This window comes from Mesoplodon mirus, assembly GCF_964341445.2.
Source record: "Mesoplodon mirus genome assembly, chromosome: 5".
Classification (NCBI taxonomy): domain Eukaryota; kingdom Metazoa; phylum Chordata; class Mammalia; order Artiodactyla; family Ziphiidae; genus Mesoplodon; species Mesoplodon mirus.
In genome coordinates this window covers 83,553,297-83,566,468 of record NC_138980.1, presented here as the reverse complement: position 1 = coordinate 83,566,468, position 13,172 = coordinate 83,553,297, and the positions used below count along the sequence as shown (strand labels likewise).

At 38.4% G+C, this 13,172-nt stretch overlaps 1 protein-coding gene across 1 annotated transcript in view; it reads left to right on the top strand.

Annotated features, from left to right (window-relative positions):
* Positions 1–10,473: 10,473 nt before the first annotated feature.
* Positions 10,474–13,172, top strand: part of LOC309805663 (zinc finger protein 474-like) — a 95,881-nt gene continuing 93,182 nt past the window's right edge. The window contains exon 1 of the mRNA XM_082623768.1: positions 10,474–10,567. The gene's annotated coding sequence lies outside the window, so the exon portion shown is untranslated. The remainder of the gene's footprint in view (positions 10,568–13,172) is intronic.

Below are 13,172 nucleotides of genomic sequence, written 5' to 3'. Positions count from 1 at the left end.
TTAATATATAATATAACATGTCCCAAACTGATTATTTTTCTGCAGCAAACTTTTTACTTTATTTTCCTCTCTCTTAGTAACCATAACCCCAGCTGGCTAGTCCAGAAACCTGGGAGTCATCCCTCAGGTCACCCTGTCCTTTACCCCAACATCCAATCCATTTTAGAATATGGTCCATTGGACCTCCTTTAACATTTCTGCTTTTCCCCATCTCCATTTCAAACACCCCTGACAAAGTCACCAATTACCTCTCTCTTAGGCAATAAGTTCCTAGCCAACTTCCCCACATTCATTGACCCATGCCCACCCTCACATAGTCCATACTGTAGCTAGGGTGATTATTTTTACAAACACACATATGACGATGTCATTCCTGTCATCAAAACAATTTAGGAGAAGCTCACTTCCCTTAGAGTGAAGTAGAAAATTCCTACTATGGCCTAATGGACTCTGCTCTTGCCAATTTATGTAAGTTCAATGCCACCGCCACCACCACATCCCCATAGCCCCATCTACACTGCTACTGTTCATTGCAGTTTCCAGACCAAACTGTCATACTTTCTCCCATCAGAGTCTTTTTTGCATGAATCACTATTTCTTCTAATCTTTAACTAGCCAACTTCATCGCATTCTTCAAGTCTCAGAACAAATATCATTTCTTTCTGGAGACTTTCACCCCAAAACAAGGTCAACTCCTTCTTTTTTGCACATACGTAGTATACTGCACTTGTTTGTAAAACTAGCCTCACCTGTAATTATGTGCTCAATGCCCGTCTTCTCAATTGAACCATAGTTTCCATAAAGATATAAATTTCATCCATATATATTCATCCAAGTTGTTTATTTCCATCTGTAGGAATGAGGACTTCCTTTATGTGTTGCATGTGGACCAAGTACAATATCTATTCTCAATACATGTTTATAAGTAGTAATAATAAAAATACTTTGTCCTAACTTAGCATGGTTTCAACAAATATGTATTGCACCCCCAGAATCAGTGTGCCAAATGAAAAGTCACTTCAGCTGTCTCAGCATGGGAACTTAAGTATTTACTCACTTGGGAGACAAACGGGCTTAATTTAACCAGAATAGCAGAGCATCTGCTCCAGAGAGGCCTTGGGCTGAAGCAATTGGAACCTTAATCTCACCAAAATGACAAGGTTTTGGCTGAAGTGAATGGGGAATCTTGCCCAATACTTGACCACACCAAACTGGGTTTAGTCAGGCCCTCACATATCATGTACCAACATCTACTTGTTTCTTAATTTAAAAAGGGTAAAGGTAACTTAATTGTAAACAATGCCGTTTTATAGTGGACTAAATAGTTTTAGAGTTATCCCATTTAAATTTTCATTTGTAAATTGAATAATTCATTTAACTGAGTATTCACATTTTCTTAGGACTCTGGTTATCTTATGAGCTGCCCTTTGTTGAGAATGGTGTTTGGACATCTCAACAATGACTGCATGGTGAATTGTGAATGAGATGAGGAGAATAAATAATTTGAGGTGATCTGACACTAAATTGCAAGGTTTATGAGGCAGAAAGCATGCATGAGCATTGAAACGGGGCTCTTAAAAATGCTGTGACTTGCTCTTGGAAGTAACAGGACCCCAGCTAAGAGCAGCTCCAGCTGCAATCCAAATGGTGATATTTTCATATGAGAAGTGCTAAATGATCATTTCGTGATCTTTCAAGCAAACCACAGAGGAAATTCATGAATTACTACAGCAGACTTTGCTTTTGTTGACACTTATGTACACAATCAAAGAGGCTTTTCTGTAAGTGTCTACATTAAAGGCTTGCTTTCACAAAAGAAAAATATCCTTTACAACTAGCTATAGGAAAAAGAATAAAGAAACAGAAGTTACTGTTTTATTTATCAATACATTTTTACTATGCTATAACTCTGTACTAATAATCAGCTATATAAGCAAGTGATTCATAAGAAAAATTGACACAGTTTACCCATTTCCTTATGAGTAAATGGATATTATCAAGTTGATTATTTCTGGAAGTAAATAATACATTTTTTGTATGTGATACTAAGGGACCACTAAAACTACTGCTATATCTGCTACAGTATATTTAATCATCTTTCACAAAAAGATATGTCTTTCATGATGGTACTCCAACTTAATTTCTGATCAGCTCTGCCATAACACTTTGTAAGAGAATGGAGATATATCTTAAATATTCAATGTTTATTTCACATTGACTAGATATTGAGACTAAATGTGATGTCTGAAGAAATTTCTTTTTAAAGAAAACTGGCTGTTGTAAGTATGTGCTCTCTATTTTGGCATTTTCCTTGGAGACTGAGTAAAGTTTCTAATTGCTTAATTACCTATTAGGATGACTGACTATTGTTTATTTATTTATTTAAAAAAATTTTTTTTTGGGGGGGTACGCGGGCCTCTCACTGTTGTGGCCTCTCCCGTTGTGGAGCACAGGCTCCAGACACGCAGGCTCAGCGGTCATGGCTCATGGGCCCAGCCGCTCCGCAGCATGCGGGATCTTCCCAGACCGGGGCACAAACCCATGTCCCCTGCATCGGCAGGCGGACTCTCAACCACTGCGCCACCAGGAAAGCCCTGACCCTTGTTTATTGAATTGACATCCTGTTGGGCTGGTATGGAGCCCAAGTTCTATTTGAGTTACAAGTTAGGAACTATTCTTCGTGATTTTGAGCCTAGTGCATAATAATTGCTAGAACTAAACACTTACCCTATGTCTGCCAAACTATTAACAGAATAGATATAAAGGATGAAATGGTCTGAGAACAAGTGCCAATGGGTTTTAGAATAATACTAAAAGCCAATGAAATGCTGTGGAGATGTACTGAAGCAAAATGTCAATTTTGGGAACTGGATGCTCTAAAAATAGGACTAGGTTTATGCAGCATTGTATTGAGGGTTATCTATGAGCTTGATTTATAATCTTTTCTCAACAGACTCTCAATTTCTTGGAATTTTTCTCAATTTTTGGTAATAATTCCTGAAAGGAAAAAAAAAAAGATTATAGCAGACATGTGCTTATAATGTCTCTACTCCTCTTCCAAATACTTCATGTCCTCAGAACATGGCTTCCGCTGAGAGATTTGAAATCATTTTCTGGATTTACTGATACAGGCTACTTGCTACTAGGAATTTGAGAAATTCATAGGAGGTGTCTCACCAGGAACCCAAGAAATGGAATTTTAGGTGTGGCTAGCAAATGGCTTAAAACTGCTTTAGTAGACTTCCCTGGAGACAGAAAAATACTGTCTATGGGTCTAGTGGACTCAAAGCCACACAGTTTTTTCCTTTCTGTAGTGGACTTTCTCACTGCTCCAGAATGAGTGTATGGCAGGTTGGAGTTTTTTGGAATTCATATGTCAGGTTCATAACTATGAGTGGGTAAAAACTCTGCTTTTGCATTCCTACAGGAAACCACTAAAATGAGTCATCCTCTAGGGGGCAGTAGAGCATGATACAGGCTCAGAATTTTCTGGATCAAGTTCCTGAGGGAATGATTGATCATGAAGAACGATTAGTCTTAGACTTGAGAAAACCTTAAATAGGCTCTAACTTTACTATAGTGCCCCAGAATCCCCTCAAATTTTTGTGGCTAGTGAAGCTAAACAGTGCTGAGGAAGACCAATTGATGAATGCAGCTGCCCTGAAGGAGAATCACAGATGAATGAACCTAAACCCCAGATCTGCAGAAGACTTGAAGAGGAAGGGATGGGGCAAGACTGACTGAGCCTCTTGAAGTGTGATGCTCTACAGTGAGACTTCTGACCCTGAGGAGCCCCTGTCTTGCCAAAGGAGTTCCAGTTTGGGGAGTGTCCCTCCTTATTTAACTCCAATATGATTTTTCAGCTATCTAACTCCCTTCATTTTATAGTATTCAGGATGACAAGAAATTTTTTCTAGGCGACTTCTGATTTCTCAAAACTTTGGTTATTCAGCTTGGTCCCATGTTGCCTCAGTTATGTTGGTACAGTTCATCTAATAGTCAATTGCCTGTGTAATAGAAAGAATTCTGTGAAATTACCTTCATCCTCATGTTATGAAAACAAGGACCCCAGGAGGGTGGGTGGGCAGGCACTAAAATCCTAATGCTGATGCATTTCCTTTCCAATTTTCTAGGAGAAACTTAGACAGACACAGGTATGGTACACTTTCCAGAGTGCCTGATGGGAAGCCTGTCTGACTGAAGAGAAGAAGGAGAAAAGCATGTTGGAGTGTGATGAGTGGTGGTGGTGAGTTGTACAAACACATATGGCATTCTCCTCTTGGCCGTGGGTGCATAAATATCTGATGGGAGAAAGGGTAACAGAGAAATAGAATTACTTTGAAAGTATCCATAGCCTCCCTCACCACTTTGTTTTCTTCCAAGAAGAAAAAAGTATTACTGATTGGATCTCATTTTCTATGCAGAATTTTAGTGATGGCATAATTCTTATGAGAAAAGCAATCAAAGCACAGGGTGAGAGTAAATTTGACAGAGGGCTGCATGCAGCAGGGAAAGTCTCTGTAGGCAGCTAGAGCTATTGGTAAGGGACTCATAGGAGGGTCCCTCCTCTGGAAGGAGGAAAATGAGAGAGAAAGGGTGGCAGTGGGAGAACCATATTAAGGGACTGAGTTGAATATTGAAAAGTGATGAGGAACAAGAAAACTATCCAAAAAAAAAGTTAAGTCATGTGGCTTGTATTAAAAACACGCCATCCATTTTCAGGCATTTTTCCCCCACCAAGAGACTTGGCAAAGATTCCAATTGCTTTTATTTACTATTTGAGAATAGGCCATTTGGGGACAGGGATTCAATTATATTTAGGTTACAATTAAAAAGTGTGTTGACTTGGAATATCATTATATATTTATTACCCTAAGTTACTTCTTTTAGCTCTTTCTTCACTTTATATTTTGATGATACACTTTCCTAAGTAGCAATAAATCTGAAAAAAATTTTAAAAATCAACAACAACAAAAAAGTTCTAGCTGGGTATTACCAGGCTTCCTGCCAAGTACAGTAATTGTTACTTGTGGAATTTTCTTAGAATGGCCAAGGCATTTGACTCAATAACTATAACTCTGGAATGAGTAGCTGGGTGGAGACATTAGTCTGTTGGAATGTTGGTGAGTGAGTTCAAGCACATATGCTGGAAGAAGAGATTTATCGATGGATTCACTCAGGAAATCCAAGAAATACATGGTCTATGTTTTCTTCAAATCAAACACTGAATTTCATTAACCTATGCTGTTGGTTCCCCTTTTCTCTTAACAGATTGTTTGCTTCTTTTTTTCCTACTCTTCTTGCCTTTTGTGTTTTTTATACCACACTAATAATCCATTTATTAAATGATACTCTTTTTTGGATATATAAGTACAAAGGCCACAGTTAGGTCATGTTAAGAAGGGTGGGTTCAATTATTTAAGAGCACATATTGACTGGAAATAACCACAAAGTATGAGGAACTAGGGCAAATAGGAACCAGAGGACAACTACAGCACTGCTCAGCCAAGCAACACAGAACGCTCAGTTCCCAGCCACGATGTCCAGATCTGGATTTTGACATTCTTCTTTCACTGAATTTGAGTTGAAACTGAATTTCCTTGTCGTTCTATCCAAGTTGGCAATGTGTGGAGCAAATTTATAGAAACTTAGAGTGTAAATGTAAGCAAATAAATTGCAAATGGTACACCCTAAGTGCAACAGTTAATTCAAAAACATTCATCTGTGAATGGGCTGGTTTATCTGCAAAGCATTAGTTAGGATGTGCCCAGTGCAGAGAACAATTAAGGAACAGTTTTGAGTTTTGAATGGTTTTTCATCACTGCACATTTATTAGGTCCTGAAAGTGATTACACTACCTTTAGTTTCCTCCCCCTTTTTATTTCAATTTGTTGAACATATCTGTACACAATTTATTTTTGCTTTTGAACTTCCAGCCATTAACATAAACAATTAAATAGTATAAAGTTGTTCTCCTCTTTGATTTGTCCATATGTTAAAAACACTAAACCATGAGATGTGGTTGTGCAGATCTCATCTGAGAATTTGCAAATATGTGGCTCCATTTGCAATGGGCCTGCTGCTGTATAGGGATGTCCATGTGCCTCAGGGCTCTCATCCATTGTTTTTCCCTTGCACATGTCACTTTAATGTTCATTATTTTAGGAAATTACTGTACCTAATCAGCATATAATTTGCCTTTCTTGTCAATTAATGTAAATAAAAAGATCATCGTATTTTCTAAGAAACAGATAAAAAAGCTACTCAAGGAGATAATATTCCTCTGTTATACCTATATAACAGGAAATGTTTCCCTACCCCTTGCACTGAGACATATGAAACTTTACCCCAGAATTTCTTGAAATAAATTTAAACATTGTTTAAAAGGATGTTTATAGAACCTTTCAGTTCACAAATCCCTAGAAGTTAATTTGCTTTGCTTAGAATTCAGCCCTTGACCACATAGAGAAGGAAGTTTGAGAAGTAGTACAGTCCCAACTCACTAGAAGTCAGCAGAGGAAAAACACTGTGCTTAAGCTGATTTTAGACTCAGAATGTAGCTCATTAACATTTTGTAAATATGACACATCCAAGAACCACATTTATTACAAATCCAAGAATAAGTGAGGTCATCTGTTTCAAGCTTGTTAGAATTTTGCTTTGGGACTTTATGGGGGATGTGGCCCCTCTTGTGTGACTTCCTGAACTGCAGGAGTGAGAAAGGTAAAATCTACACCTCTCAGAGTCTGCTGAAGCTAGGGCTGAAGGATTAGGTTCTGCAGTCAGATGGGATGCCCAAAATTTGAAACTTACTTAAGGCATAGGTTTCCCTTCTTCAGTTTCTGCTGATTTTGCTGGTAAGCATGATTGCGCAGGAATTAGGATTCCCTGCTTCAGATGAAGGCCCCAGGTCTATTCAGTAGCTTTGCAGGGCCCAGTTATAGTACAGAGCCTAGGAGGTGCAGAATGGTTCTAGAGCTAACAGCTACACCTTCCAGATCCCTGGATTGCACAGTTAAGGTAAGTGTTCCCAGAGCAATAGTTCCAGGGACAGCTTCCAGATTTCCAGCTTCCCTAAATGTGGTCAAGATAGCAGCTCCCATAGTGGGCCAGAATCATTCTGAAATTATTTCTAGAGTCCAATTCTCTGTCTCTTTAAATGATTTTATAAGTATCTAATTCCCTGATTTAAATTACTTCCAGCTTGAAATAGAGTGTTTTCTGTTACCTGTGACTGAATTCTGATTGATAATAGTGTTTGAGGTAGTAGGTTAGGTATTTAACCTACTTGGGTTTGAAGGAAGTGAGGATTGACCTACCATTAAACAATGGAACAATAATAATCTGTGGAAGCTAGTGGTGAAATAGTTAAATTATTACCTGTATTCACCTGGCTTGAGGTGCCTAGAGGAAACATGACTTTGATAACTGAGTGATAAGGTGGCACAGTATGAAGACATGATGAGTAGGGGTGAACTGGCTACTGCATACTGCGTTAGAGAGATTAAAAAGAGAAATGAAAAATTCAGGGCTTTAAATTATCCACTCAGTGTGGTTAGAGGACTAGGAAATTTTTAGCTTTAAAAAAATCTTCTTTCTTGTGGCTGTTGGTAGCCGGAAACCAGAGTCTGACCCTACGGCTTGTTAAATTACAACATGGGTTGAATTCAAACACTTGCCAGGTTTCTTACGTAAAAATGCATATCTTGGGAAAAAGTAAGATTCTTGAATTTGGAGAGGTGATCCTTGGAAGAATTTGGAAAGTTCTGTTTACTCCAAAACTAAACCCATTGACCTTCCAGTGACAGCAAATATAGCCCCTTCTATCCCGTGTTCTAATCTTTCCTTGCTTTAAAAAGCTGTGGTGACTTTTGTTGAAGTTGTCACCTAACCAGGGGATACGAATTTGCCTCATGTTCCATTCTACTTAAAGCAGTCCTTCTGGACCTGTAAGTAGAATCTGATCCCACAGGGACCCAGTTACAAAGGCACACATGAAAGGAAAATACGTTGCACTTCAAAACACTGCAAAATTTTGCCAAAAGAAGTAAAGAAATGTGCTGATTCTCACAAGATTTATAGATCTTACTGTGTACCTCATTGCACAGAAGCAGCTAGCCTCATAGAAGAATGAAATGGCTTATTGAAGACAGCAATTACGATGGTAGGTAGAAGTCAGCTCCTTTTGAATTGGGGTCCACAGAGAACGTGAAATCTTGTCTCAACCAGTGACCAATGTATATATGGGTCTGGGAAGAAAGAGGTGCAATTGGGAATATCACTGTTCACAGTATGCTGATGACAGTCTTCCCAAACTATTGCTTCTACCTTACTATGACTAGGAATGCAAAGCGTTCATTGGCCAGGTCTAAGTTCCATGTCAACCCTCAGTATCAAGCATCGGGTCCACTCAAAACAAATGGTTTGAGAAGTGGGCAGATGGTAGTTCTCCAAAGGAATATCTGAATATGATTGCCAGAAGAAGGGAAGGGAATTCTGGGTAGCAAAACAACTGTCATGTCATCTAGGAAGCCATTGCCCCAAGTATCCCTTATACCATCATAATGACTGAAAATCTACCACAAGCAAATAATTACTGTTGTTTAAAATTTGCCCTTTTAAAAATGGCAGGGACTTCCCTGGTGGCACAGTGGTTAAGAATCTGCCTGCCAAAGCAGGGGACACAGGTTCGGTCCCTGGTCTGGGAAGATCCCACATGCCGCGGAGCAACTAAGCCCGCATGCCACAACTACTGAGCCTGCACTCTAGAGCCCGCGAGCCACAACTACTGAAGCCCGCGCGCCTAAAGCCCGTGCTCCGCAAGAAGAGAAGCCACCGCGATGAGAAGCCCGAGCAGTGCAAAGAAAGGTAGCCCCTGCTTGCCGCAGCTAGAGAAAGCTCGCACACAGCAGTGAAGACCCAACACAGCCAAATTAATTAATTAATTAATTAATTAATTAATTAATTAATTCTAGGAAAAGACAAAAAAAAAAAAAACCCAAAACCTGCAAACACTTTCTACTTAGTGGATTATCCTCATTGTAAAGATGAGAGATTAAGTAATCTGTCTAGAGTGGTAGAAATGGGACTTCATACAAAGCTGTTTGACCACAAAGCCCCTACTTTTAAAGAAAACAAAGTAAGCAAATCATGCATATGCTATAAAATTTAAAAGGTGCAGTTAAGGAATATATAGTAAAAAATAAATTTCCCTTTCACCCCTGCCCCTCAGATACCAGTTTACCTGGAGTGTCTGTTACCAATTTCTTATTTAATCCCCTATGTATATGTCCATACATGTACAAGCATATACACACAAATATTTATCCTAAAAACACAAAAAGATAGCACGATAAGATTATTTTATGCTTTTTAAAAAATATATCCATCTGACTGTCTTGGCGATAATTACATATTAGTAAAGCAGTATGGCCTTGTTGATTTTGCTAATATCTACAGTGTTTATTGTCTATATAGAGCTTTATTTGTGTAACTAGCCTTACTTATACATCTTTAAGTTCTTTCCAAGCTTTTGCTATTATTAAAAAATGCTGCAATGAATATCGTTGTACAGATAGCTTTTTGCTCATATTTAAATATATTTGCAGGATATAGTCCTAAAAAGAGACTTTTTGAATAAGAGGGTATGTGTGTTTTTAATTTGTTAGTCACTGCCAGATTGCCTTCCAAAAGGATGATTTCAGTTTTTACTCCCACCAGCAGTATTTGAAAGCACCTATTTTCCTGTACTATCCTGCTCAACTCGGTACTATCAAACATTTTGATCTTTATCAATCTGATAAATGGAAATGGTTATTTTTCTTATAGGTTTAATTTGCTTTTCTTTTACTATGGGTGATTTTTAACATCTTTTCTTAAGTCTAAAAGTAATTTGTATTTCCAGTCATGTTAAGTGTTCATATCCTTTATCTCCTGGGTTGTTAGTCCTTTCACTTTGATTTATGGTAGTTAACTGTAGACTAATGAAATAAGCTTTATTTTGCTCTGTTACCAATAGTACCCTCATTTGTTCACAGTGCTGTTACTCTAGGCAGAATCTTATTTTCACTTCACTTATGGTTTCTATTGCTGTATTTTAAAATACGGTAGTCTTTTTGGTGTACAGAGTGAGATTGGGATCCCATTTGCCTTTCCTTTCTAGATAAAAAAAACTTCCCATTCCCACAACTATGCAATGTTGCTTTCTTGAGACGATAACAGCTTAACAGCTCTGTCTGCCTTGTGTCCCTCATGGTCCAGTAATTTATCAGTGCCTTTCAAGCTGCTTCCTCAGAGTTGAGCTTTATTTTCTCTTATTATTAATTTATTATTTCTATAGAGGCATAAATGTTGATTTGATATGTTGTATAACTTAAACTTCCACAGTGTCACATGTCATTTGTATCCTGCATAAAGTGTGAAGCTCAGCCAAGAGGCGAAGTCATTTCCAATTTCACGCAGGCAGTAAGTACAGAAGCTGGGGTTGGATCAGCTCTACCGTGCTGACTACAGAAAGGGTGAAGACTGGAGGTAGTGGTTGGAGCTGCCGAAATCACAGGCCTCAGAGGTGAGCAGGCGGGGATGGAAGGAGCATGTGAGGACAGAAGGAGCGCTGCCGCTCAGGTGCCTGGGAGCCTGGGCTGGGTCCTCGGAGGGCACACCTCCCCACAGCCACCAACCCCCCGGGCAACCCCCGTATAGAGGACAGAGCTGGGTTGGGTCTAGCAAAGTGTGGTGGATTCCTTCCCTTAAGGCACTGGGGTTGTCATCTGAAGAGAACAGGTGGACCGACTGGTCAGAGGGAATGCAAGTTCCTGCCATGCCCCCCAGCTAGGCAGCCCCTGGGCCAGCTCCCCGCTGAAAGAGCAGGACTTGATCCAGGTCCACAAGGACGGAGGGAGATGTTTAGGGAAGGCTGGCCTCTGCCTCTGCTCAACAGACTAGCACTCTGACCACACAGCAGCCCCGTACACAGTCTTCAACACATGGATCAGGCTGGGGCCTCTGGCTACAACCCACGGGAGAGGGACAGAACCAGAGGCAGGGGTTAGTCTGAGATGGCTTGGAGCTCCCAGAAATCTATCTTCTGGGTATTTTCCCCAAGGCTCAGCTGGTCTTGAGCACTCCTGCCAAGGATTGGCTCAGGCAGCCAGGGACCACGTGGAAAACCTTGCCGTTGTTTTGATGCTGATGGCTCTCAGGAAGATGGCAGCTATTCAAAAGGAATGTACACACCTCTGAGATTTTATGAACCTTTTAAAAATAAGCCCTAGATTTTCTAAAGCCTGCTATAGCACCTAGCTTGAACTTGGTAAAGTGTGTGAAACTGATTTAAAAAAATTGTGTGGGCCTCTGGGTATAAGTACATGAATAGATTTCTGAGGGAATCTACTTAAACCTTCTGAAATCTGTATTTTTTCAGATAACTGTATATTGTTGTTTCAAGAACTTGACTATTAGACTATTAGATTATTAAGTATTGTATCCAACAGCAAGATTTTTACCTTGGTTTAAAATGAAATAAATAAGTAGATAAAGTGCCTTAATATTGATTGAAAACAAGATCTCTTAGAAAATGTATGTAGTACTGTGTACTCGGCCTAGTCATATAGGTATACTTTTTATAGTAAGAATTCATAGTACTTTCTGGATTCTTACCAGATGCAATAAAAAATTAATTCACTTTGTAATGCGTTTCTGCCCAAAATTGAAAAATAGAAAGTCAAGAAAGTAGTTACTGTTGCTATTAACAGAAAATGACGTTTGTGTTTCAATTTGGTAAAATAATTTATGCAATTAAGAAGAAGTGAGGCATGGTGGAGACAGCAAGGGTTAAGAGTCAGATACAGCTGGTACCAATTCTGCCTCTGCCACTAATGGCTCTGTATTCAGGGACAGTTACTTAACATCTCTGAGCTCCCTTAGTTTTTTCTTTTGTAAATGGGGATAATAAAAACTATCTTAGAAGATAGTTGAGAGGGTGATGGCACAAAACAGTCGCTCAGTAATGTTACTGTTTATTAATGACATGGAAAGTGAATTGTCAACCAAGAGCAAAATGTACTTCCTTTGAATCAGAAAGAATTAGGTTCCCAAACTAAAGCTGGTTACAGTTACTAAATGTAAATTAAACCATAATCTCTTTGGATTATTGACTTTTCTTTATATCTAATAGAAACAGTTTGGAATTTGTAGGAAGAATTTATAGCAAAAAATCAAAGCCTCGTGGGTGGAAATATTACTCCCAAATTTGGAAACATTAGGTATCCACAAGCAAGTCTCTCAGCTACTCTCTGCCACAGTGTTATTATTTCTAAAATACTTACGATAAGGAGCCACTTTCAGGCTAAAATTAAAAGACAAAATGGCTTTGTTTTGGAAAAACCGATTCATCGATATTTTTTTCCCATTGCTATAAAAAGTATTTGAAAATGAATCAAAACAAAGTGGTAAAAAATCTTGGTATGTATTTTTTCCTTGGATAATGAGGTACTCATTCAAGTCCTCTTGGAAAAGGTTATTTTGTGCTCTGGTCAAGGTGGCCTACTTTCTTTTTGTGTGGAAAAGAAATACAAATAACTTCTGAAGTTATTTGAATTAGAAGTTATTTGTATTTTCCCAGGGAGAAAATTAGAAGTTATTAGAAGTTAGAAGTTAGAAGTTTGAAATTAGAAGTTATTTGTATTTTCTCAGGGAGTGTTCACTTTGGGAAGAAAGAAATTAGAAGTTATTTTTATTTTCCCAGGGAGTGTTCACTTTGGGAAGAAAGAAAATTATATGCCTGAAGAACATGGTTGGCCAATTTATTGTTGTTTGTCTATGGTAGGCCTAAAAGGAAATACATAGAATTCAAGGTTTTTTTTTTTTTTCCCTAGGAAATGCAGTGTCTCATTTTGTTTTATGATAGAATACTATCCTCTCCCTCGTTTTAGTGTGTTCAAAGGTGAATTATTTGAGCCCACAATCTGAACCAAACCATATATATATATATATATATATATATATATATATATATATATATATGAAATATATTTATATATATATTCATATATATATATGAAATGGAGCAAAGAGAGCATATCAGAAGTCTTTCCTTACAGGAAGGTTTCAATAAGTATGTTTTCCCTCTTCTGAAAGATTGTTCAAACACATTTTAATTCCTCTAAAGTGCT